We start from the raw sequence: 25,969 nt of genomic DNA, 5'->3' as shown, positions 1-25,969 counted from the left end.
TACTCCCAGATAAGAAAAAAGTCATAATGAATGTCTTTGAATATTTAGGGCCCTGTTACGATGTGGGGTGGAGTTTCCTCCGCCTGACATCCTTTCGGTCATGGGACCTACCGACACCCAGTCGGCAGTCCCGACCGACTAATTAGGATTCAACCGAACGCTGTTCAGGTCATTCCTATATTTTACAAGCAGAGCATGTATTCCGGCCGGAATGCATGATCCCATTGTAAAATAGGAGGTGCAGTTCAACCCTGCACCCCGTCGCAGGCACATCAACGTGCCTGCCATGGGGTTCAGGATTCAACAGGGGGGCATAGGTGCCCCCTAGGCCTCCAACCGGAGGCCATACACTGAAGGAGGCCCTAATGGGGGCACCCAAAGTCGAATTCCAACTGCCTTGCTGAGTCAGAAAGGCCGGCACAGAAAGGCTACCGAAACCCAGCATCATAATCCTTAGGGATTACTGGCCACATTCCAACTGGCTGACGGGCTCTCCGAGCCTTCTGGAAGCCAGTCGGAATGAGAGTTTGGATTGCTTTTCAACCGCCTCTATCGTAATGAGGCGGTCGGAAAGGAATCCGACCGCCATATTACCATGTGGTCGGAAAAGCTCCGTCCAGCGGTCATAGCCTTTTCTGACTACATCATAATCGGCCCCTTAGTTGTTAGGTCCAGCCCATTCATTAAAGACACATACCCACCAAGTAGCTTTTGTAGTCCATTTGCAGTTCCCACTATGAGACCACAATATTGGTGTAAAGAGGATGAGAATGAATAGACTATCCATTTTCGAAGTATTCTTTCTCAGTTCTCAGGGTGTAGCTCTATGTTCACAGTCAAAAGTCGAAGAATGGGCCTTAATGCCACATGTATTGAGTCATCAAGAACCGTCCTATATATGCAGTGGACAACATTTAAATAAAGGCACTGTTCAATGGTATCAAGCCCCCCCTGAAACTATTCTGTGATTCCACCTAAATGTAATTCTCTTTTGCCCAATTTAAAATTCTTTTCATGATGACCCTTCCGGAAATCTTTGATACAGAGTCTATCAAGGAAACTGGATGGTCACAATGAGGATCCTCCCTGTCGTCCTTCTCAAACAAAGGCCATATATTAGAGTATTCCCAGGATTTGGGGATGGATGTATTGCTAACTGCATTTAAAACATGGGAACAGGAGATTCCCAATGAAAAATATTGTTTTTGTAGGAAACCACAGAAATACCATCTGAACATGGGCATTGTTTGTGGGAATTTTTTTTTCAATGGTGCTGGCAACCACTTTGAAATTGAACTTCGATATTAAGTAGAGATACCAGAAAACATTCATCATTAGGATAAGCAGTACCATAAATCTCACTAAAATGTGAGACCCACAGGTCCCCTCGAATGTAACTCTCAGTCTGCAATTCCAGAACACTACTATAATAAGGACAGTTGACAACCTTTTGAAACAGCTCCTGATCATTAGTATTGCTGATATTAGATACATTAGCCCATACTTATTCATGAATGGATAATTTTCTTTCTCTCATGGTCTTTTATATGTGCTTCGGCATCTAATAACCTCTTGTGATGAGGAAAGTATTTAAGAGCAGGCTATGCATTAGATCAAGGCTGTGAACAAAAGCGGCTAAACCATTTATGCTGCTCATTAAGCCGTCATCAACCAGTACCTTGTATACAGAGCAATTTGATTATAATATATTTAATACTTTCAAAAGCACCCATGATGTAACGACTATCTAAAGGATCTTGTAGCCATGTCCTTACGTCGCTAGACCTTTGCTTCAGCAATTTAGAAAGTAAGACATCTTGTTTCATTATATTTCACTTTATCCTTCTTCCTTGGTCCTCTGCTTATGAGTGACAAGGGTGAAGAGCATGATTAAAGCATTTGAGATAGGACAAGTAGATTGTGATTGCTACAATCTTAAGTGAACGTTTTGAGAAAGACCCTGTGAAGAGATTGCTATTTTATTGTAGCCGCAGAGACAAAAGGCTCCTTAAAAATATTGAACATTTCTTGAAGGTTGTTAGAAGCTTACAAAAATATATGCCACATGAAAAAATCTGAAGTTCACAATGTCCTCACAATGTGCGCTTTTACTGCTGATATTAATCAAAGAAATAGAGGAGGTGCTTGCACTCATTAGAGATTTAAACATGTCTAAGTAGGAGAAAACTGGTGTGTTTCAAAGTTATGTGTCTCTGTTGGAGCTTCTTTCCGACCAACTTAATGATTCTTTCTCTTACTGCCTAAAATAAAAACATATGTGCAGCAAACATTCCTGAGATATTTTGGTTCCTGTGAATTACCATTTGGGTGATTGGCTATGAGAAATGTGCTGGTCTATAGCAAGTGGCTGTAATGAGGTAAGAGGTTATTAATCAAAACTCTCAGGTGAAACATGCCTATGGGTATTCTGTGGAGAGTCAGTATGTGTGCTGTTGTTTTGGTGTATCTGACCCAGACTGGGGGGCTCGTTGACCGATAGAAATATTTTATTCTATGTAAGTGTAGCAGTAGTTTTGCAAACCTGATTTATGCTGTCATTATTCTCTCTTATTTATTTGCCCAAAAAGTATGTTGGTGATAGTGGGGATGTGTTGCCTCCTAGATATGATTGAGAAGCCTGCACCACTGGATCGTCATAAAAAGTGATGCTCCAGTGGTGTAGGCCTCCTGTAAATGAAGGCCTGCATGTCTAATATAGATTAATATACCTTTACTCCTAACCAGGGTGGACTGTCTCTAAAAGAGGGTCTACCAAGTGTGAATTGTGATTTTCAGGGATTCAAATCTATGACACACCTATCACATTAAGGGGCCGATTACGATCTTGTTAGGAAGGCCTCCAGAAGGGTTTCGGAATGAACAAATCTGATTCGAAGCATACGTTTCCGACCTAATCTTCCCCCGTTCCGAACATCCAAGTACAATGCGAATATCTCGTCTGCGTCTACTGAATCATTTCCGAACCCGATCCTGTTAGTCCGAACCGTTCACAGCCGAATTGTGCCGTGCAATGGAGCAGGGTTTCCAAACGAGCGAGTACGATGCACGATTCGGACAGCCGTATCGACTCGGTCTCAGCGAGATGAAACGGCTGTGGGAATCAGACTTCGGGGGACTGTAGTAGGCTCCCCTTAAGCAGGGGCCCACCAAATCGGTCCCATGGGGATACCCATGGGTCCCCCCTTTCCATACATGCACAGGGTGGCAGGCAGATCTGTGCAACAACCGCATAAGCCTGCGATGATATATTACTAGGATTTGATACTGTAACCTACAGCTCACAGGAAGTGCTATTCAGAATGCACATTAACTTTACAATGAAACTGTATGACTGGTTGTATGTAAAAACACCTGTGCAAGCTAATTTATATGTATATATGTTAGAAATGGGGCTTCTGGTTGGCTAGGGTATGCACGTAAGCCAGGCAGACCCCATCATTCTAGTTAGGGCAAGTAAGTTACACGTGAAAGATAACCTCTGCACATAAGGCAGATGCCTAGTAGCAGTTCCTACTGCAACCCAGCAGCTAGCTGGCAGCAGCCAAACACAAGGCAGGCAGTCCAAATGGTGGTTCCTCCAGGCAGCATAACAGTCCTCTTGGCAATGGGGAGTTTCCGGAACCAGCAGCATCTGGTTACAAGTCCTATGCAGTGTCCAGGTAGAATAGAGTCAGGGAGCAGCTGGCAGCAGGGTAACAGCCAAAAAGCAGTCCAGATGAGTCATTTAAACAGTGCAGCAGTATTTCTGAAAGAGGTTCAGGTCCATATCCAAAAGTGCTCTGATAACTTGGGTTCAGAGCCCCTGTACCTATACTCAAAATAGTCTTTGTTCAAAGGGGACCTTCAAAGAAAACCTTACAAGTGCACAACACTCCCTTTTGACCCCATCCCTGTCTCAAGACATCAGTAGGGGGTAAATTAGCCCTTTGTGTGAGGGCAGGACAAAGCCTATACAAATGCAAAGTGTGAATGCTCCTCTCTCTCCCAGCTTAGGAAGACCATCAGTATTCAGATGAATGCAGAAGTAACCCTGTCACACCCAACCCTTCCTGTGTGATGGCTCTCTGGACATTATACACAAAGTGTAGCTGTCACCCAGGCCTAGACGTGGATTGGAGTCAAGCTGAAAAGCACAACGAGTCATAAGCACAGAGAAATGCCCACTTTCTAAAAGTGTCATTCCTAAAATAGTAATGTAAAATCCATCTACACCAGTAAGCAGGGTTTATCAGCACTGTTCCTAACGTACCAAAGATGGAATGCTACTGCTTTCAAATCAGGAATTGCCACTTAAACACATATATGGAAATTCCCAATATCAGCTTAGGACACACAAAAAAGCACGTCTTACCTTTTACTTACACAGCACCCTGCCAACAGGTATACCTAGGGCCTCTCTTAGGGTTGACCTATGTGAAGTAAAAGGGGAGTTTAAGGTTTGGCAAATAGTTTTAAATGCCTAGTCAAAGTGGCAGTAAACTGCATTCAGGCCCTGCAATGGCAGGCCAGAACAAGTTTGAAGTTAATGTCAGTGGGTGGCACAAGCAGTGCTGTAGGGTATTTGATTTGCAGGCCATGGGTATATGGGATACCACTGTAAAGGACTTTCATTGTAAATCAAATATGCCAAACAGATATAAACCAATCATGCCATATTTTAGTGGAGAGAGCACACGCAGTTTAGTACTGATTAGCAGTGGTAAAGTGCACAGAGTCCTAAAGCCAACAAAAAGAGGGTCAGAAAAATAAGGAGGAGAAAAACAAAAAGTTTGGGGGTAACCCTGAAAAAGGGTCACGGTCCAAAAATATATATGAACAGTTTGGGCAGTGTTATAATATCTGGATTTTGCAGGACGTTTGAAGAGTTCCTCTTCTTTGGACATGTCTGTTTTAGGCAGTTCAGTTCAGGAAATATAACCACTCCAACCTATTGCAGTTCCTAACATTCTTATAAAACTCTAAGATGTTACATTCATTTTTTCTCAGATGAGTGTAGAAATTCTTACTTCTTACATTTGAATACAATATTTCAACAAAGAATGTATTTTAATTGGCCTATCTTAGAATAAAAACATATCTACTTACTGCCACAAACAGTGGAAAGCTTTTTGCTTAGAAGTAAAACATTTTTTATTTCCTGTGTTTATCTCACTGCCCAGCGCTTAATACAGAAATAATGTTCAGATATTAAACTCAAATTAATTTAGGGTGGAGGAGAAATCTCAGTTTGACTGGCTAATGAATTAAGGTCTGTAAGGCCAAGACTACTCTTACCGCCAAATTTAGAAATGACCACCAAGTAGGCACTCATTTCCAAAGCATTGACAAGAACCGCCATCACAGCGGTTCCTGTCAATACTTTTTAACATATAGGGCTACGTCAACTTGATGGAGCCGGCCCTCAAACTTACTTTTTTTTTATTTTCAAAAATAAAATCCTGAACTGAGGAAAAAAAAGAAAATACCTCCCTTGCCATGGGATTTATCTCCTAAGGCGAAAGGAGCATTAGACAATTTTCACAGCCCTTCACTGCCAGGGTTATCCTCGCAGTAGTGGGCAATAGAAATTGACCTGCATGTTCACCTATCTAAGGGGCTCATTACGATGACGGTAGGACCATCTGGCTCCCATTTCCGCAAAGAGCGCCCGCCACGCTTCTGCCACAGGCATGCCTGGAGGAGCGGTTCAGACCGGGCATATGGTGGCGGTGCCTAGCAGGCACAGCCTGCCCGATCACAATGTTGGCGTCCGCCAGCTTTTCCATGGCGGTGGAACTGCCATGGAAAGGCTGGCAGAGGCTTGCTTGGGGGTGCCAGTTACGGGCCCCCTCTGTGGTGGGGGAGCCAGTTGTGCACTTGGGGGATACCCATGGTAAACCCCTACATTTCCATGCACAAGGTGGCAGGCACCGCGCAGTGCCTGCCACATTGTGCCTGGAAATGCACATCGTGGCATTTTAACATTGTGAATGGTGCTTCAGTCAGCAGCACTGTCCACAATGTTAAAAGGCCAGGATGCACCCACCATACTGGCGGGCGCATCTTAATTGGGCTGATGGGACTGCTGCACGTCTGGTGGGCGGTCGCAGCACCGCTATGATGGCAGGCGGACTGATGTCCGCCCACAATCATAATGAGCCCCTTAATTAGGTGGACGGAAACAGAGGTCAGCCTTCTACAGCCCTTACTCCATCGGACTGGAGGAGAGATGTAACCAGGGCAAAAACAGAGAAGTCTCCTCCATGGTTGCACCTATACTACACCAGCATCTAAAGTCGATGGGCAAACCATCATTTTGGCAGTAAGACTACTCCGTTACTGTTGCGATTGAGTATCCTTAAGACAAAGATTTAAATCACCCCTTAAGTCTACTACCGTATTTTGCTCATTGCATATCTGCATAGGATCACTGACATAATATCGACACTATTAATATCGAGCACACCAGTATCGACCACAAAATATCAACATCCTATACTTATTTAAAAAAATGCACAAATATCGAAATAAAAATATCACCAGTATAAACACCGATACATCTAATCTCGAAAACAAAAATATTGTAAACAATAATATTGTTATCATTAAATAAACATACAAATCAACAAAAATATAGACCACATTATTATCATAAACACACAAATATCGACACCTTAAAAATAATAAAAATAACACAACCATAACATTAAAAATATAAACAATAATACAAACACACACAATATAATTAAATAACTAAAAATAAAATAAAATACCACTACAAAATTTTAACATAACTCACTCCATCAAATAAATAATTTTTACAAACAAATAACAAGCAAGTTACTAAATATACAAAAAAAATTCTTTTAAAAAACCATTATTTCGCGTTTTCCAAAAAAGGAAACAACTGCCAAAACAATTTAAACCCGTTCTTAACAACCAATGAAAAACAAATACCAACCAAATAAACCAATAAATATGAAAGAACAAATATATGAACACTATATAAACAAATTAAAAATCAAAATAAATGTGTATTACTCTAGCAAAGACCAGAAGAAGCAACATCTCTGCCGGATTTCTTCTACAACATCACACTGCCACATCCAAAAAGTCTAATTTAACTTTACAAATTAAGTAAAATATAACACTTATTTGATAATGTAACAACATAAAACTAAACTAATCTTAACAAATAACCTAATGTTATTATAAATCATATCTCCTTTACAGAATATCCAAACTACCCTCAACTAACTACAACCAACATCCAAGAGTCTACTCTAAAAAAAAGTAAGTATAAATTAAAAAGTTACTAATCCAACAACTAAAACTCCCAAACCAAAAACACCACTAACTACCCAAACCCCAAAATACAAAAAATACTGTTAAACAAATAAATTAAAAATATAATTTTCTTCAACAGAAAAAAACCAAGCAACATCCAAAGATCAACAGAAAACTTCACAAACCCAAACATATAAGTGTAGTTAATTTTTCTACTTTTTGTAATACAATAAAAACATGTATAATATATGTAACATTTTCTGAATAGATTTCTCATAACCGTTCAAATATCAAAATGACTGAAGGTGCAAAATTCATAACATTGCAAAAAGGAAGACATTTACTATGCTATATGGGATATGTCTACATCCAAGAAAAACAAATAGGCAACAGGATTAATTGGAAATGCACCAAAAATTATTCCAATGCATGTTATGGGAGGGCAGTGTCAAAGAGTATAACCACCCCCCTAATATAGCAGAGATAGAAGTAAGAGATATTTTAGAAATGCTTAAAGAGGCTAGTACTAGCTCTCAGAAACCTACAATAGAAATACTAAAAGACATCCTAAACCGTGTTCCTGAACATGTAACTGGACAATTACCCTCCATCTCAACTTTAAAAGGATGAATTGCTAGAACTAAATATCTACTTCTGACACCCCACCTGCCCCCATAACATTCAGTGAAATTCAACTACCACCTGAACTACCTCTGACTCATAATGAAGAACAATTCCTTCCTTATGATAACAAATCTAATGAATAAAGGATTTTAATATTTACAACTCCCACAAACCTACAAAAACTTCAAAATTGTGAAAGAAGGATGATGGATTGTACATTTAAAATGTGTCCCAAACCTTTTTTCCATTTATACACAATCCATGGACTGTATCACAATAGCAAAATCCCTTTCATTCATGCATTGTTGCCAAACAAACAACTACCTATGTAGAACTGCTAAAAAATATAAAGCAAGAAACTAATAATAAATACCCACAAACAATTATCATAGACTTCGAACAGTCATTGATACAAGCCATTCTGAAAAATGAACCCTCACACAGCAAAACAAGGTTGCTATTACCACTTTAAACAAAGCATATGGAGACACCTTCAAAATTCTACCCTTAGTGTAGAATATGCAACTAACAGCAACTTTGCATATTGAATAAAAAATCTAATTGCACTAGTCTATGTCGCAATACCAGAAGTTGTTGAATGCTACAATGTATTAATTGAAAGCTCCTATTTCCAAACCACTAAACATAAACTAAGTCCCCTACTAGACTATTTCGAGGATAGTTGGGTGGGAAGACTACATAGATCTGGACATAAAAGACAGCCAAAATTTCACATCCCATGGTGGAATGTATACAACAGTACCCTAAACAAGGAATCAAAAAGTAATAATGCTGTGGAAGGATGGCTGTTAAAAATGGGGGTCTCTAGTTGGCAGAGGTAGGTACCTTTGTCCCCCTTACCTCAAGGTAATGGGGATACGCTTCTAAAATAACCCCTGCTCACACCCTTGGTAGCTTGGCACAAGCAGACAGGCTTATCTCAGAGGCAGTGTGTAAAGCATTTGTGAACACGCACAGTAATACAGTGAAAACACTGCAAATGGACACCACACCAGTTTAGAAAAATAAGAAATCTTTATCTAAACCAAAACAAGACCAAACGACAAAAATCTACAATGCAATAATAAAAATATGACTTTTAGATGGTAGAAATAGTTCAGTTCAAAGCAAATTGCAATGCAACACTTTTCACACAAAGTACCTGGGATGCATCACGCAAACAAACAAAATGGGTTGCAGGGAAGGTGATGCGTCTTACACTCAGGGAAGGTGATGCGTCGGTTCCTTGCTCCGGGGAGGTGATGCGTCGGTTCCTTACTGCTGCGCGGGGGAGGTGATGCGTCGGTTCATTACCGGAGAGGAGGTGATGCGTTCGTTTCTTACTGCATGGGAAGGTGATGCATTGGTTTCTTACTGCGTCTCCCAACCATGCAACAAACTTGGTGCCTCGATGCAATGCGACGATCTGGGACGATGCGTGGATTCTTCCAGCTCCCAGCGGAAAACAGTCTCTAGAGGTCCAAAACAACACCAGGCATCTCTTTGCAGGTCAGAACTTCCAGCAAGGAAGTTCAGGGGAGTTGGTGGTGAAGTCTTTGTGTCCCTGAGATTTCAGAATAGGAGGCAAGCTCAGTTTCAAGCCCTTGGAGATCTTCCTCAAGCAGGGGACACAGCAAATAGAAAAGTCCTTTCTCCTTTCCTTGGCAGGAATTAGCCACTGCAAACCAACCCCAGGCAACAAACAGCACAGGGGCAGTATTCCTCCTTAGCTTCTCCGGCACTTCTCCTTGGCAAAGGTTCCTCTTGATTTCCCAGAAGTGATCTAAACGTCTGGGGTCTGGGCCCCTCTTTTTGAGAGTTTCTGTACCTAGCCAAAACCAATTCTGTCCTCACTGGTGCAGCTTCCTGGCAGTAGGTGGAGAATGCATTGTTGAAGGCAGACCAGGCCCATGCAGGTGAAATGAAATCTCGTCCCCCTACTCTAAATGCAGCCCAGGTCTATTCAGCCCAGCCCTGACTCATTAGACTGCCCCTCTCCAGCCCCTGTCATCCAAACGCCAGACATGCAATACACAAACCTAGCAGAGGCACACTGGATGGTTAGGCAAGAAAATACCTACTTTCTAAAAGTGGTATTTTCAAACACAGAATGTAAAAATCACCCTCACTAAAAGATGCACTTTAACATTCTGAGTTCATGCATACTAGACTTTTCTTTTCTATCTTGTTCCCAGGGTCAGTTATGTTTATAAGATATTATAAATGAACTACCCATTCTGCCCTATGAGAACAGAAAGCCTTGCAATAGTGAAAAACAAAATTGGCAGCATTTTACTATCAGGGCATGTCACACACATCAGGGCATGCCCTACCTTTCACATAGAATGCACCCTGCCCACAGGTGTACCTTGGGCCTACCTTAGGGGTGGCAGATATGTAGAAAAGGGAAGGTTTAGGGGCTGGCAAGTGTGTGCACTTGCCAAGTCGACATGGCAGTCCCAGACTCGACACAGGCTCTGCAATGGCAGGCATGAGTCACATTTTACAGGCTGCTTTGGTGGGTGGTACAACCAGTGCTGCAAGCCCACCAGTAGCATTTGATTTACAGGCCCTGGGCACACACAGTGCACTATACTAGGGTCTGACAAGTAAATCAAATAGCCAATCATGGAAACACTAATCCACAACACAATTTACAAAAGGAAGCACTTGCACTTTGGCACTGAACAGCAGTGGCAAAGTGCCCAAAAGCATCTAGACCAGCAAAAATGGAGTCCAACACACAGCAAAATACAGGAGGCTAAGGCAAAAAATGGAAGGGAGACCCACACCAATGGTGCCAGGTCTAACAATGGCATAATGCCTTCCAAGCCACAATAGGAAGAACCCAAGCAACCCTACATAAATTACTGGAATCGATCCAAAAAGAACAAAGCAACCAACAACTAAGACTAGAGCAATCTGTAACACAACTATGTCCCAAATTAGCAAAACAAAGTAAAACAATGTATGAGCATTTACACAATTCACAGAAAGGCTCTACCTAAACACTAAAGGACTAGAATACCTAGAAACTATAGCAAAATCCATACTCTAAAAAATGTCCACACCTACATAAAAAGCATCAATTTCTAAAATAAATTCCTTAAGAAACCTTAATAAAAATGTAAGATATGAATTTTAAATATAATGGCAAATAAAAAATTTGTATAAAAAATTACATAATAAAAGTATTATATATCATAAAAAATATCAATAACAAATGTATAAATAACATTTCCCACCCACTATAAATAATTTAAAAGTACTTACTATTTCGTAGCTGAAGAATATCATCCACAAAGCAAGTAAAAATTCTAAAACTTGTAGAACATCCAATATTTAAATAAAAATAACCCAAACCAAAATTGAAAAATACCATATAATACCATATAAAACCCGAAAAAATAAATTAAAAACAGACACGCTGCATGAAAACCCGCAAAATAAAGGAAATGCTAAATAAATATACGTTTATTCAAAACTAATAAATATTTCCTTAAAAAATACAATAAAATGAACCTTCTTCCAATGCCAAGTCTGGAACAAACAGTACCTGTAAAAAAACAACGACACAAATCCCTCCCGCAAAAACATACAGTAATAATACTATGAAACAAACAAAAACAGACTTACAATCCCTCAAAACATACTACTTTACATACAATTAACAATCTAAAACTTACCATAACACTAAACGTATGACGCACTAACCGCATTTCACATAAAATAATTTACTTAATATAACCTAATATAAATATTTTAATTTATTTACTGTCTATTTTAATTTTCTTATATTATACTTGCAATAAAATCAGTTACTAAAATTGAATACCTGTTATAAATTATCATTTTAATAAACATATATGATGTACTATTACCGCTGAAACTTACATTAACTCAAGGAAGCTGCTCAACACTTTGGGGGTAATTTTGATGTCGGATGGACCGGAGTCTGTCCGACATCCGTTGGGAACTGGGACCGAACAACCTCCTGTCATCGGTCCCAACCCAGAAAGTAGAATGCGACTGAACAATGTTCGGTCGCTCTTCCAATTCTTTACCATGGGAGCATGCATTCCAAAAGAAATGCATGCTGTCATGGTAAAGAGCTGAGGTGCAGTTCATGCCTGCACCATGTGGCAGGCACCACAAGGTGCCTGCCACGGGTGCAGGGATCAATGGGGCACACCATAGGTGCCCCTTAGGCCGCCATCCGGCAGCCTTGCACCCATTGGCCCTGCTGGGGACCCCCAAAGTGAGATTCCACATCCTTTCTGTGTTGGAAATGCCAGAACTGAAAGTCTGGGGGAATTCTCCATCATAATCCCTCAGCCAGAAAGAGCCACCCTAGGGATTGATGGAGGATTTCAGAATGGCAGCCGGGCCCTCCAAGCCTGTCGCAAGCCATTCGGAAATCCTGCTCGTATTCATTTCCGAACAGCCGTTTCCGATGCAGTTTGAATCAGCCCCTACACATGTATAATTTACTATTCCCACTCCAAGCTACATTAAAACAGGGAAGGTACTGGACACTAAATTTATATAATTTACTATTCCCACTCCAAACTACATTAACTCAGGGAAGGTGCTGGATCCCAAACATATACAATGTACTATTCCCACTCCAAACTATATTAACTCAGGGAAGGTGCTGGATCCTAAACATATATAATGTACTATTCCCACTCCAAACTACATTAATGCAGGGATGGTGCTGGACACTAAAAATATATAATTTACTATTCCCACTCCAAACTACATTAACTCAGGGGAGGTGCTGGACACTAAACATATATAATTTGCTGTTCCCACTCCAAATTACATTAACTCAGGGAAGGTGCTGGACACAAAACATATATTATTTTCTGCATGCGGTACCCGGAGATTAACCTGTCACCTCTAATCCATGAAGTGGTAAGATTCAGCGCTCTTTCCAGGATACAGATAAACTGGACTAAGTCAGTTCTCTTCCCCCTGACTGAGACGACTTCCCCTCCTCCGTCAGAGTACCGCTGCAGTGGGCTAGTAGTCCAATAGAATACTTGGGTGTGTGGATCTGCAGAGACGTCGGGGAACTTTGGCATGCCAACTACGGCAGGGCTATAGAGTGGCTAGAAAAAAATTGGTCCAAACTGCTCCTGTCACTGGCAGGCCGCATCGCAACGGCAAAAAGGATCGGGCTGCACAAATTCCTTTATTTATTTGTGAACATCCCAATCCCACTCAGGGTCGGCTTCTTTAGATGCCTACGTTCTTGTTTGATATCATTGGTGTGGCAGGTTGGCAGCCCCTAGTTACATATGAGTTGCTCACGCTACCTCAATCGCAGGGCAGAATGGACTGTCCGGTGATGCCACAACTTTCCAACACAAAAATTTGTGAAAAAGGTGATTTTTTCAGCTAAATTTGAGGTTTGTAGGGCATTCTGGGTAAGGAAACGTTGGGGGATCCACACAAGCCATACCTCCCTGGAATCCCCCGGGTGTCTAGTTTTCAGAAATGTGTGGGTTTGGTAGGTTTCCCTAGATAGCCGCCAAGCCCGGGGCCAAAAACTCATGGGACCCCCTTTGCAAAACCAGGTTGTTTTGTGATAGGTAATTTTGATGTCTCCTCAATTGGTTTTGGGCCCTTGCCTGACGCGGGCACTAGGCCTACCCACACAAGTGAGGTACCATTTTTCTCGGAAGACTTTGGGGAACGCGGGGTGGGTGGAATTTTGTGGACCCACGCAGATTCCAGAACTATCCACCACAGAAATGAGAGGAAAATTTGTTATTTTGGACAAATTTTTAGGTTTGCAATGGATTCTGGGTAACAGAACCTGGTGAGAGCCTGTCAAGTCACCCCATCCTGGAATCCCCTCGGTGTCTAGCTTTAAAAAATGTACAGGTTTGCTAGGTTTGCCTACGTGCCAACTGAGCTAGGGCCCAAAATCCACAGGTATGCACATTGCTAAAAAAAAAGCCGGAGCACCGTGGGCCTTCTGCCACCCTGGGGGGGAATCGGGGAAGGGGGTTTCATCCCGATATGCCCCTAAAGGGGCAGAAAGACTGTGGAGATTTGTTGTGGGGGTGGGGGCATTGGTATGATCATTTTGGGCAGCCCCCACCCCCATGCATAAAAAAAGCCTGCGTACTCGCTGGCACCTAGTGGGCTTTCTGCCCCCCCAGGGGGCAGATCAGGGGCTGCTGCCACCAACTACCCTCCCAGGGGGGCGTAAAGACTGGAGTTTCTCTGGGGGTGGGGTGGGGGTATTGTCATGGCCATTTTGGGGAGCCCCTACCCCTACACTAATAAAACAAAAAAATCCATGGTTTCTAGTGGGCTTTCTGCGCCCCCCCAGGGTGGGCCAGATTGGGGGCTACAGCTCCCATCTGCCTCCTGGGGGGCAGAAAGACTGTCATTTTTGTGGGGGGGAGGGTGGGGTATTGGCGTGCCCGTTTCGGGCAGCCCACACCCTAAAAACAATTGCGCAAAAAAAAACCTGGTGGATAGTGGGCTTTCTGCCCCTCTGGGGGGGCAGATTGGGGGCCGATGCCCCATCTGACCCCCAGGGGGGGCAGAAAGGCTGTAATGGTGGCGGGTGGGTGGGGGCATTGGCGTTGCGGGCAGCCCCCACCCTAAAAAGAAACTAAAAACTAATCCCTGGTATTTAGTGGGCTTTCTGCCCCCCCCCCGAAGGGGCAGATTAGGGGCCAATGCCCCATCTGCCCCCCGGGGGGGCAGAAAGACTGTAGTAATTGGGGGGTGGGTTGGGGACATGGGCCTGCCCGTTTTGGGCAGCCCCTACCTCTATTTTTTTTATGTTTATTCCCTGGTGTCTAGTGGGCTTTTTGCCCCCCCGGGGGAGCAGATTGGGGGCCGATGCCCCATCTGCCCCCCAGGGGGGGCAGGAAGGCTGTAATGGTGGTGGGTGTAATGGTATGCATTGGCGTGCCCGTTGCGGGCAGCCCCCACCCTAAAAAAAAACTAAAAGCTAATCCCTGGTATTTAGTGGGCTTTCTGCCCCCCCGAAGGGGCAGATGAGAGGCCAATGCCCCATATGCCCCCTGGGGGGGGCAGAAAGACTGTAGTAATTGGGGGGTGGGGTGGGGGCATGGGCCTGCCCGTTTTGGGCAGCCCCCACATCTATTTTTATTTTTAAAAACATTCCCTGGTGTCTAGTGGGCTTTTTGGACCCCCGGGGGGGGCAGATTGTGGGCTAATGCCCCCATCTGCCCCCCAGGGGGGGCAAAAAGACTAAATTGTGCCAAAATAACCAGGGGGGAGCAAAGGCCCTTGCCCAAGGGGCTGCTCCCCCCTCCCTGGTGTCTAGTGGGTGGATGCCTACTTGGGGATCGCCCTCCTGTGGCGATCCCCAAGCAGGGATCCACTGGGGAGTGGTACCATTGGAAAGGGGAGATTCTCCCCTTTCCAACGATACCTCTCCCGTCTTTCTACTTGCTCAGGGGGCTGAGATAGCCCCCTGAGCACGTAGGGAATGCCTCATGACGAGTCCAGCTCGCCATGGGCACACAAGGGGTTAAAGACAAACTTAAGACAGACTTGAGACAAACTTAAGACAGACTTAAGACAGACTTAAGACAGTCTTAAGACAGACTTAAGACAGACTTAAGACATACTTAAGACAAGCTTAAGACAAAATCCTAACTTTACTACTCCTAAATGCCTTTTGTGAATATCTAAAGTAGTAAAGTGAGGATTTTGTCTCAGATTACTTCTGTGACTCGGGTCCAAGGTTTTTAGGGAAATAGTGCCTCAAAGCACAATACACCAATATCGGTCATCTGGTCGTACTAGACCATGAGAAAGTTGCAAGTTCAGGCCGAGAGCGATAGAGGTTGGGGTGGATACGGGGACCAGGTTAGTCCCACTGAAAGAGTTACCTCATTAAAGTCTGCCATGAGGAGCAGGAGAGCATCGCAAATGGTTGTTACTGTAGCGTGCAGAGTAGACCAGGAAGCGCGGGCTGTCGTTGCTGTAGTGCAAAAAGCCGGTTGGACATCGCGGACGGTTTTTGCTGAAGCTTTGCATTGGCGGTCACAGCGGTCTGTTACTTTAGTGTGGACTGCAGATCTCACGTTGACAGTCATAACTGACAGTCACTTTAGTACAAAGTACAGGTCTAGAGAGGAGCTTCGCGTTGGCGGTTGTCATGGATGGCAGAGTCTCGGCGCAAAGAGACCTGTTTGAGGCTGTGAAGCTCTCACATTTCAAATCTTCTTTGGAGAACATCAAAGAGTCCAGGACTTGGGGAGCACCTCGTGGGGATCAGGAATTTACTCCAGCAGATGCTAGCAGGGCTGAGGCAGGTCCAGGCAGTTATAGCTGCAGCAGGTCAGCTGGGAAGCCTATAGCTGAAACAGGAGGCCGGCCAACTGACCCTTTAAGTCATTCTGGCTAGCCTGGGATGAAGGGAGGCAGGCCCATTCTTCCTTCTCAGAGAACAAGGCAGTCCTCATGCAGCAGAGCAGTCCTCTGGCAGCAGGACAGTCCTTCTTTTGTAATGTCCACAGGTCCAGAAGTGTTCTCTACAGAGGCTCTGGAGATCCAATATTTATACCTGGTGCCATATATTGATCTGGGGGAATTCTCTATAAAACCCACACATCTGTTCTGGAAAGTTCTTCTCCTTCCCGTCAAGGCTCCAAACTATCTACTACTGACAAAAGGCAGGCAACCCTGGTGTCAGATTCCTTTGTGTGTGGGGCAAAGTTCTTTGAAGTGCAAGTTGGGCTTGGTGCATTTTCTCACAGTCATCCTGCCAGGATAGCCGATTCTGTCCACACTTAAGTCCTCTTTGTGTCACTGCCTAGAAGGACTACACAAACCCCAACAGCAAAACCATTCACAGTCATAAGATGCTCCATATTGGGAGAACAGCAAAACACACAACATGATGGACGAAATGTTGCACATTGGCAAAACATTCACCCCCAGTCACAGATCTGGGTTTAATCCTCATTACTTTGCTCACCACGCCACCCCAGTTCAGACATGGCCATATGCAAATCAGTCTTGACCCTGTGCCTCATGGGAACAGTCCAGCCCGAACTGCCAAGAAATCTCTTCCCTGGACCGGAATCAAGCATCCTAGGACCGGTTTCGGGGTTTCACTCCTCTTCAGCCAGGATAGCTTATTGGGAGAAGGTACAAATGGTTATGACAAGAAAATGCCAACTTTCTTAAAGAGGTATTTTCAGAATTGTAATAATGATTGAATTACCACAAACGTGGTTTTGTGGGATTTCCAAAATGCCCTACCTCCTAAGATGATCTTTAAATGCATCTAGTGCTAAACAGAAAACAGCACAAACATAAGTAAATGTTCCTTGCACCTGTGAGAGGTGCGTCCAGCTCACCAAGCAATTTCGGCCTGCACTACTGATTTGCGTTCTCTTTGTCTGTTGTGTTGTGGCATATTATGTTTTCATTGTGTTGTTATTTTGCTTTGTACTATATGCTGTTGTGCCCTCTCAACACCTCAGAGATGTCAGCAAACGCTGCTACACACCACATTCCTTTGGGTTAAATAAGACGTAAGTGACACGGTCCATGATGTCTAAAACCCTTTCAAGCCATACTCATTTCTAATAATCTAATGCAGTTCACCAAATTATTTATTGTTCTGCTTATTTGTTAGAGTTTAGAAAAACCATCAGAATCGTACTCTTTATTTTTTCTCTCCATAAATTGCCTGCAGAGCACGTTTTTACAATCGGAAATAGGCATGAAAGTCTGTGAGCTTTTCAAAGCTACTCTATTTCTTCTCCGTGCTTGTGTTGACAGGCTATAATCTTGAGTAGGGCAGGTAATTTGTCATTTGCGCGAAACACCTATGGCCGGATTCACCAAAAAGAATAAAGATTGTTAACGTATCCTTGTGGTTTGCGCAGATAAAAACATGTTGGTGATTCCCTAAATCCCAAATGTGTATGTATGGCTTTATTCCACCATATGTTGCCCCATATCTCAAATCATTCACCTATTTCCTTCCTATATGCATCTAGCACCCTAAACATCTTAAGAGTGCATCAAAGAGACCAACAAAACGAAAGTGTCTGGCAGAGACCTCCGTGGTAACAGGAGCTGGCAAATACTTCAGCCCCACAGCTTTTAAAGCATGAGTCAGCGTGTTTCATCACTGACACCTAGTAGCTGTGAGCAGGCAATATGCTGACTCATACACCGCAGGATTTGAAGATGGACACTCCCTTTTTATAGAGTGGGAAATTGTAGATGGATGACGTATGTGTAACCAGTCACCTGGAAAAGCTGTAACTAATCCCTTCAGTTTCAACAACAGAAGAGCTTAGTCTAGCTAACGATGCTATGGCGCTTCCGTGATAGGCCCCCCAATGAAGTGTGAGTCAATGTGTAAATAACTGCGTTGCGATCCTAATATACAATAGGACATTGATGTATTTTGTAAACTGTAGAACGGTATTCATTGCTATTTACTGGAATGCCTTGAATTCAGTGGATACTGCAACCAGGTTGGGGTAATTGGTTGCTGGTGACTGTTATGTGCTGGGGCGCAGCCTGGAGCTATGAGCGTGCGCACTGCCAGAATCAAACAGGAGTCGACATCACTACTAGTGTCACTATTGGTCCTTCTATTGACTTCCCCGTCACGTCTTGTGTAGAAGTTAGAGTGCAGTGGCATAGAGTAGAGTGGTGTGGCGTAGAGTGGCCCTGCATTGATTGCAGAGGCATAGAGTGGAGTGGCACAGAGTGAAGTAGAGGAGCGTAGTGTGCAGTGGCATAGAGTGCCATGGCATAGAGTAGTTTGTTTCAGAGTAGAGGGAAGCAGTGTAGGGTAAAGGGGAGTGATGCAGGGTAGAGTGGAGTGATATAGAGTAGTGGTGTAGAGTTCATTGGAGCAGAGTGTAGTGTTGCAGAGTGGAGTGGCCTAGACTGGAACTTTGCTGGGGGCAGTGTCATAGAGTGTAGTGGTGCACAGAAGATTAGAGTGGCATGGTATGCATTGGTGTAGAGTGCAGTGGAGAGGTGGAGAGTGCTGCCACGTGGAGGCTAGTGGCATAAAGTAAAGTGGCACAGAGTAGAGTGGCATAGAGTAGACTGGCATAGAGTTTAGTACCAGAGAGTGCAGTGTGAAAGAGTAGAGTGTTGTACAGTACAGTGGTGTAGAGTAGAGTGGCGTAGAATGCATTGGTGTACAGTGCAGTGATGTAGAGTGGTGCAGAGTAAAGTGACAGAGTGCAATGGTGCAGAGTGGCAGAGAGTGCAGTGTCGTTTAGTAGGGTATAGTGTTGTACAGTGCAGTGGTGCAGAGTGGATTGATATAGAGTGGAGTGGGGTAGAGTGTATTGGTTTTGAGTAAAGTGATGTAGAGAGCATTGGTGTAGAGTGCAGTGGGAGTGCAGTTGTATAAAATTGAGTGCTGTAGTGTATAGTAGCATACAGTGGATTGGCGCAGAGTGGAAGAGAGTTGCTGGACTGCTGCCCTGCTGGACTTCTGTTTTGCTGGACTGCTGCCTTGCTTGATTGTTGTCCTGCTGCTCTGCTGCCCTGCCTGAGTCAGAGGGATTGGAAATGCACCTGAACCCGGGACTCCCAGAGTGAATTCAAGGGCTAGTCTGCTCGTCTCCTGTGCAAAGTCAACATGACATAACATGCTCAACATAAAAAGCAATGGATCCAGTTGAGGTCCACACCTTGACAGTGGGTGTTTTTGATCGGGTGCACACATACTTTCTTGGGGGAATTCCCTCTATTTACTGTTTTTTGTGGATAGCAGGTTAGATGCTAGTAGCTATAGAACCTCACTGTCAATTGTTGTTCTTTAGTGGCATAACATGCTCCCAACCACCTAAACCAGCACCCAGATCCAGCTGTAGCATGCCTCTGACCCCCAAGTAGTGCCCCTTCCAGTCCTGGACCGTGGTGTGACTCGCACTGCCCCCCCACTCGAAGTTTGGTCATCCCGATCTTTTGCTCTACAGCATCAACTCCTCTCATGGAGCGCTACCTCAAAGCACCAGTCGGACCGTTCACAGAATCTTCGGACTTAAGCGATGCCCATCCATGCTACTAGGCCTGCACCTCAAGCTACATCGATGACCGTCCACAGCACTTACCTGGTGCTACCAGTCCATCCCAGTCTCCTCCACCACGAACAAGACTCTTTGTGCTGTACTGAGAAGGTAACTTTTCAGCAGGACTAACCTGGTCCATGTAAGAGCCCCATGCTCCGTCGCGGCTGGCCTGAACTTGTGACTTTCTCCCAGGTTTGCATGGTCAGATAGTCACGAGTGGCGCATTGGGAGTTTTGATGCTATTTTCACTCAAATCCTTACATTTGCATATCTCCAGTTCTAATGATTGGATTTTTGTTGTTTAGGATTGTGGTTGCTGCTTGTGGTTCAACTAGTAACCTAATTTCTCACAATGTGTATGAGCTGCATAGCCACATATGACCAGGCAGGTATTCTGATTGTAAGTTCCAAGGGCACAAACAATGAAAACTATGTTTCTGTTCCTGCGAGGCCAGTGTGTTGGCACATACTGGTCAGGTGTTATATGTGGCCCACGCATTGAAGAAGCTACAGAGCACCCTGTACAAATACAATAGACTATTTGGGTTTCAACACAATAGGGCATTGAGGGCCTGATTGAGATCTTGGCTGACGGGTTACTCCATCATGACGGGGACAGATATTCCTTTCGCCAAAATTTGAATCCTATTATATCCTATGGGGTTTATATTTCAGCGGACGGGATATTTCATTCACTGTTGTGACGGAGTTACACTTCTGCCAAGATCTAAATCATGACCTTAGAGTGTTTGAGATCAGACATCCAAGAAGTGCTGAGATTCAACTGGCATTGTAGCAAGAGCTGAACATTATGAAATGCATCCTGCATTAGTATTACATCCACTAGAAGAAGCACAAAATGACACCTTTAGCAGGAGTGGCAAGCCAATAAAACCAGAGGAAGATTCACACCACAATTAACGTCCCATTATGTGCTACTGCTTCAACTATGCCACTTCAGTGCCAAGTTTCAGACCCCATCAGAAAACCCAATAGCAGTCCCAACACCTTGGTCCTATGATGTTACAGGACTTTAAATTGTACAAGCGTGTGGCCCACATAGTCAAGCAAGCAATTAAAATTGAAAACTGTTCTTTCTGTTGCTGTCTGGGCTACCCTGCATATTCAATCCTCACCAAATTGTGATTTGTGGTTGCACCACAAACATTTGCACATCACATTTCACCTGAGCATTTTGTCTTTATAGGTCTCGCCTAGCAAACTCAGCGCATGCGCTGTTTCGCCTCTGGCGAGACTATTGTTGTCGGTTTGGTGCACGAAGAGAGACAAACCATGTACGCGCACAGACAGGCTATGTGCACACTCATGGTGTCTCCCACCGCGCGCTTGATTCAGCTTTTAGTTTCACTGCGCGCTGCAACTATACAAGGCAGACACGCGCTTGTTAAACATTTGTTTTCTGCTTCTGGCTCCTCGCATGCTCTACAGTCACGCTCTATGGTCAACAACGCTCGCAGGTATTTTTCTATTTATTTACCATGGGCCACCACACGCATATGTTTTTATATAGACGGGCACCATGCTTTGTTTCACCACGGGGACCGTTTTCATGTTTAGAAGAGGCTTCACCACTAGGGAAACCAGAGCACCAGCAGTTAAATTCGGCCCAGAACCACCCTCTGTTTTATTTATGTGGCAAACAGCCATCCCTTCTTCTATTGCTCTCTTCTCACAGCCCCGGTTGTTTTAGTTCACCAGCCGCAACTCAGAGCAGAGCTTAAGGCACCATCGCTTATGGTGATGGGCAGGCCTGTCTGTGCAAAGCGTTTTTGCTGTTTGTGGGCATAATTTATAATCTGTTGAATGTTCATTTGCTTTGTTTCACCACGGCGCCGTTTTTTCATGTTTAGAGGAGGCTTCACCACTAGAGAAAGCAGAGCACAAGGAGTTAAATCTGTCCCAGAACCATCCCTCTGTTTTATTAATGTGGCTAACAGGCATCCTTTCTTCTAATGCTCTCATCTCGCAGCCCCGGATGTTTTTCTGTGTGCTGACCCCTTCGCCCCACACACTACCCCATCCTCCAATCATTAAATCAACGTGACCTTTGTAGGAAAACTGGTGAACACATGAGCCCAAGAACAGAAACTATTTGACAGACGAGGAAAGATGATGAAAAGTTACCATCCACTCAGGAAAACAGTACCTTTTCAAAAGGTATCGACACAACAGAATAAAAGAGACTGAAAAACAAAACTCGTTTTATCGGTCTATATATGTTATTAAACCTCAAATTAAGTGCCCTTTTAAAAAATTTCATTTTAAATATTAACTCGAGCTGTTGAAGCAGGTTAATTTTCAGGGCACAGACATGGTAAGCAATACACAACCCAGTGGGAAGCACGTGTCGATATCTGTGCAGCCTTTAAATAAACGGGTTTCATTTACTCTTCTTTTGTATTACATCTCACTCAATTTTAAGCATTTCATACATATGCAACTACAGGGCAAACATCCGAAAGTTAATGCAGTTAGGGGCTGGGGTGTAACTTTTTATTCCCTTGCTTCGGCATCAAGAGCGTGCAGTCTTTACAATCACAAGCTGGCATGCGTTAATGATATTTCTGCAAACATACCACTGCATTCATTCTGCAGGAATAAAACCAAAACGGTTGGATTGGCTAATGCTTAAAAGCTTTCTTATAGTTCACATTACTCCTACAAATAACCACTGAGAACTATCCTGTAGTTGGTTGGTCATCCTGTTTGAGTGGGCAACCTTGGCTTATTTAACCTAACAGACCATGAACAACTTACTAAAGAATGGTATTGATGATACAGTACACCAGCTTGGGATGTGCACCAATGTTCAATTTTGGGGCAGAGAAGGAATTACTCGCTGCTCATATTTATATCTGTTTATTCAATGGCATTTATTAGGGAAGTGTTCTATTTTCAACAACTATAAAAGTCTAGGTGCTTAAACCTTAAATTAACAGTCCAAGTGCTGCTGACAGTTATTAGGGAACAAGGAGACCCCCTGTGTTGGCTTCCAACGCAATTTGCATATTTAAAACAAAACATAAGCATACGTGGAGATCAGCTCTGCTTCAGGTAATAGGAGAACTGGTTTCTACTCCTTCATGATCTGTCTTTAAAATGCATATCTATGGGGCACATTACTTTACACAGAGGAGCTGCAAGCTGCTGCAGTGCTTCCTGGACACATTTCCAAACCACACCACATATTTCTGCACCAAACCACATAACTCACTTCAACAACACAACACACCACATAAGTCCATCCACACAATTCCATGTCATATGCCACAAAATTCAACAGCACATCACATAATTAAACTCCAGTACATACCACGCCATAACACAAAACACCATTCCACATAATTACACTACTTAACACAATCCCACTTCATATATTACCAGTACACTCAATACCACATAATTGCTATTCACATAATTCCACTGCGCACCATGCCACATAATTCCACTACAAAATGCACTCCACCCCACACAATTCCAATCTAACCTACAAAATTCCACTACACACCACATACATATACTCCATAACTCATGGGTAGAACACTATCATTTACAGTGCCAATAGTGTTAAGTCAAGCAAATGCGAGACCTATTGCATTCCCAATGATTGTTTGCTTTTGTGCTAGAAGACCATGGCAGATGGCCAATGTACAGTGAGTTTACTGCACATAAGAAGTGGACATAACACCACGAATTGAATACATTATTCATGTTGCTTCACACTATGCAAGTGTTCTGTTGCAAACAAGACTACTGTAAACTACAGACCCGGTTTACAGTGCACCTCATACAATGCATGAGGTCAATATAATGTCTCCCACTGGTTCATATATACTTCACTTATATCACCCGCGACATTCAACCCACCTTATGTAAACAATTACTCATTGCCACATAGTGCAGCACAAAGTACATCTCCACAGAGGTATGTCCTCTGAACATCATAAGCCTTAGACTTAGGGATATTGCTCCAATGTGGAGTGTGCCCTGCTTTATGCCATCTTACTTCCAGTCACAAGATTCCATCTAGCTGTCATTAGGAATTACCACATGGGCTATGCATGTGAAAGTGATTGCTTGGGATTCTGTCTTTTATTGCAGAATATCTAACACAAAAATATCGACACGCACAATTATTGTGGCGAAAAAGACATAATTTATCACAATATGTATATTTAAACCTATTCTTTCCAGAATTTATTTAATATCACAATATTCTGGTAGTCGATCTGGTCATAATTTTTCCCAAGTCTATATTTAGGGCCACATTCACTAAGCCCTTGCACTGCCATTTCATAATGGAAGGGGAAGCAGGGCAACTCAAGGACTTGAGTCAGATTTTCTAAGCTATGCAGAGTCACCTTGCCTTAGTAAATGTGGAATAATGCAAGCAATTCAAGGCACTGCCTTGCATTACTGTCCATTAGGAAGCATTCCATGGGGTGAGTGTTCCACACATCCCCCTATGGATTTTGGTGCTTTACCAGATTTACTAAGCCTGGCAAACCTAAGAATGTGTCAAAATGGTAGGTCTTACCAACAGAGGCCTAACAAGGAGAAATATCTTTATCTCCCGTTGTTATTTCCTGTGCTGCATTCTATAGCACACATAGAAAGAGAAAATGCCTCTGAGGATTGTTTTTGTTCCGGAAGTTGTACCTTCCTGCACAAAAGGAATTCTGCCCATAGCATAGGCAACCTTGCAACATGGCGCAATTGTGCCTGAATTGGCGCTAGGCTGCACTGTGTGCACCAGCGAAGAGAGAACAGAAATGCACCATTTATTGTTAGATTTGTCACTTTCCTGCTCTCTCCATTTGACTCAGCACAATGCAGCAAGTTATGCTGCACTACATCAAATCTTAGTAAATCTGAGCCTTAATTCTTGAAATTCTTCTTGTTGGTTTTTCAGTGGTTGCCAGGAGCTGTTGTGAGTGCCCATGCCCAAGACACAGTATTGCACTGCTATATGGACCTGCCTTCTGTTAGTAATCATACTCCAGGTATGTTGGCAAAGAGTTATTAACAGTCTTTGACACAACATTCAGCAGGACAATGACTCCATTAACAGTGACCCATAGGGATGAGTACCATTGTGCAGAGTCTTTCGAAAGGTGGGCTTAGCCTGAGTGGACTCTGCTTGCAGTAGCATCTGTGCATCAACCTGCTCCTGAGAGCTGCCTGGACTAGTCCAGTGTCTTGAACGGTACTTCGTGGAGTTCTCATATGCTGTCAAGAAATGCTGCCTGCTGACTGGGGCCAAGTCTTCTTTAGCCCTGCCAAGTACCACACATCGCAGGATAATATAAAGCATTTTGGTGCTTGTGTCCCCAGCACTACAATGAAGCCCAGCTAGTACTTCATATGTATGACAAGGCACTACCGCTCAGACCTATGGTTGTGATTGGTGCTCAGCAGCCTGCCAGTCAAAGTGTATGAGCCAGGCCGAGGTTGAGAAGAGGTGGCCTTAACCTGGGACCAGCTAAGTTGATTACATTATAGTTTAATGATTGGTTACAATCAGTAACATAAACGGATAGCTGCCTCTGGGACCAGCCCTTGTCTCCTTATGTGGCATTAATCCTGTCATGTTCATACTGTTCGGCCCCCTGTGCTCTGATTGCACCACACATATTGTTTGTTCCTACATTCATCCAGGCAGGGTGTTCACATATGACCCTGAATTGGACCAGCACCACCTGAGATCTGATTGTATGATGGCTATGCACACAGCAGGTCTCACTGTAGAGAGTACACTGGGGACTATACGCGGCTAACACGCAGAATGTTTTCTACTTCCTTGTGGAGAAGCCAACGCCCGGATTCCAGGTCAGGAAGGAGGAAGCTATGTGCTCACATCTGTTGCTCTGCAAATTGGGGTTCCATGTGGCTGCGGAATTCAAAAGCACCAGTCAGCAGTCTAGCTGTAGTAATAGTAGGACTGAGTTCTGCTGTTGTACTCTGAGAGTAAACAC

The 25,969-nt window shown here is 43.6% G+C and overlaps 1 protein-coding gene across 1 annotated transcript in view; it reads right to left on the bottom strand.

Annotated features, from left to right (window-relative positions):
* The window catches only part of VOPP1 (VOPP1 WW domain binding protein), a 438,410-nt gene that overhangs the window by 58,623 nt on the left and 353,818 nt on the right, over nucleotides 1-25,969 (bottom strand). The gene's annotated exons all lie outside the window — the stretch shown is intronic.

The sequence above is a fragment of the Triturus cristatus genome, chromosome 5_2 (genome assembly GCF_964204655.1).
Source record: "Triturus cristatus chromosome 5_2, aTriCri1.1, whole genome shotgun sequence".
NCBI lineage: Eukaryota > Metazoa > Chordata > Amphibia > Caudata > Salamandridae > Triturus > Triturus cristatus.
Note: the sequence above shows the minus strand (reverse complement) of the source record. Positions and strands in the feature narration are given on the sequence as shown.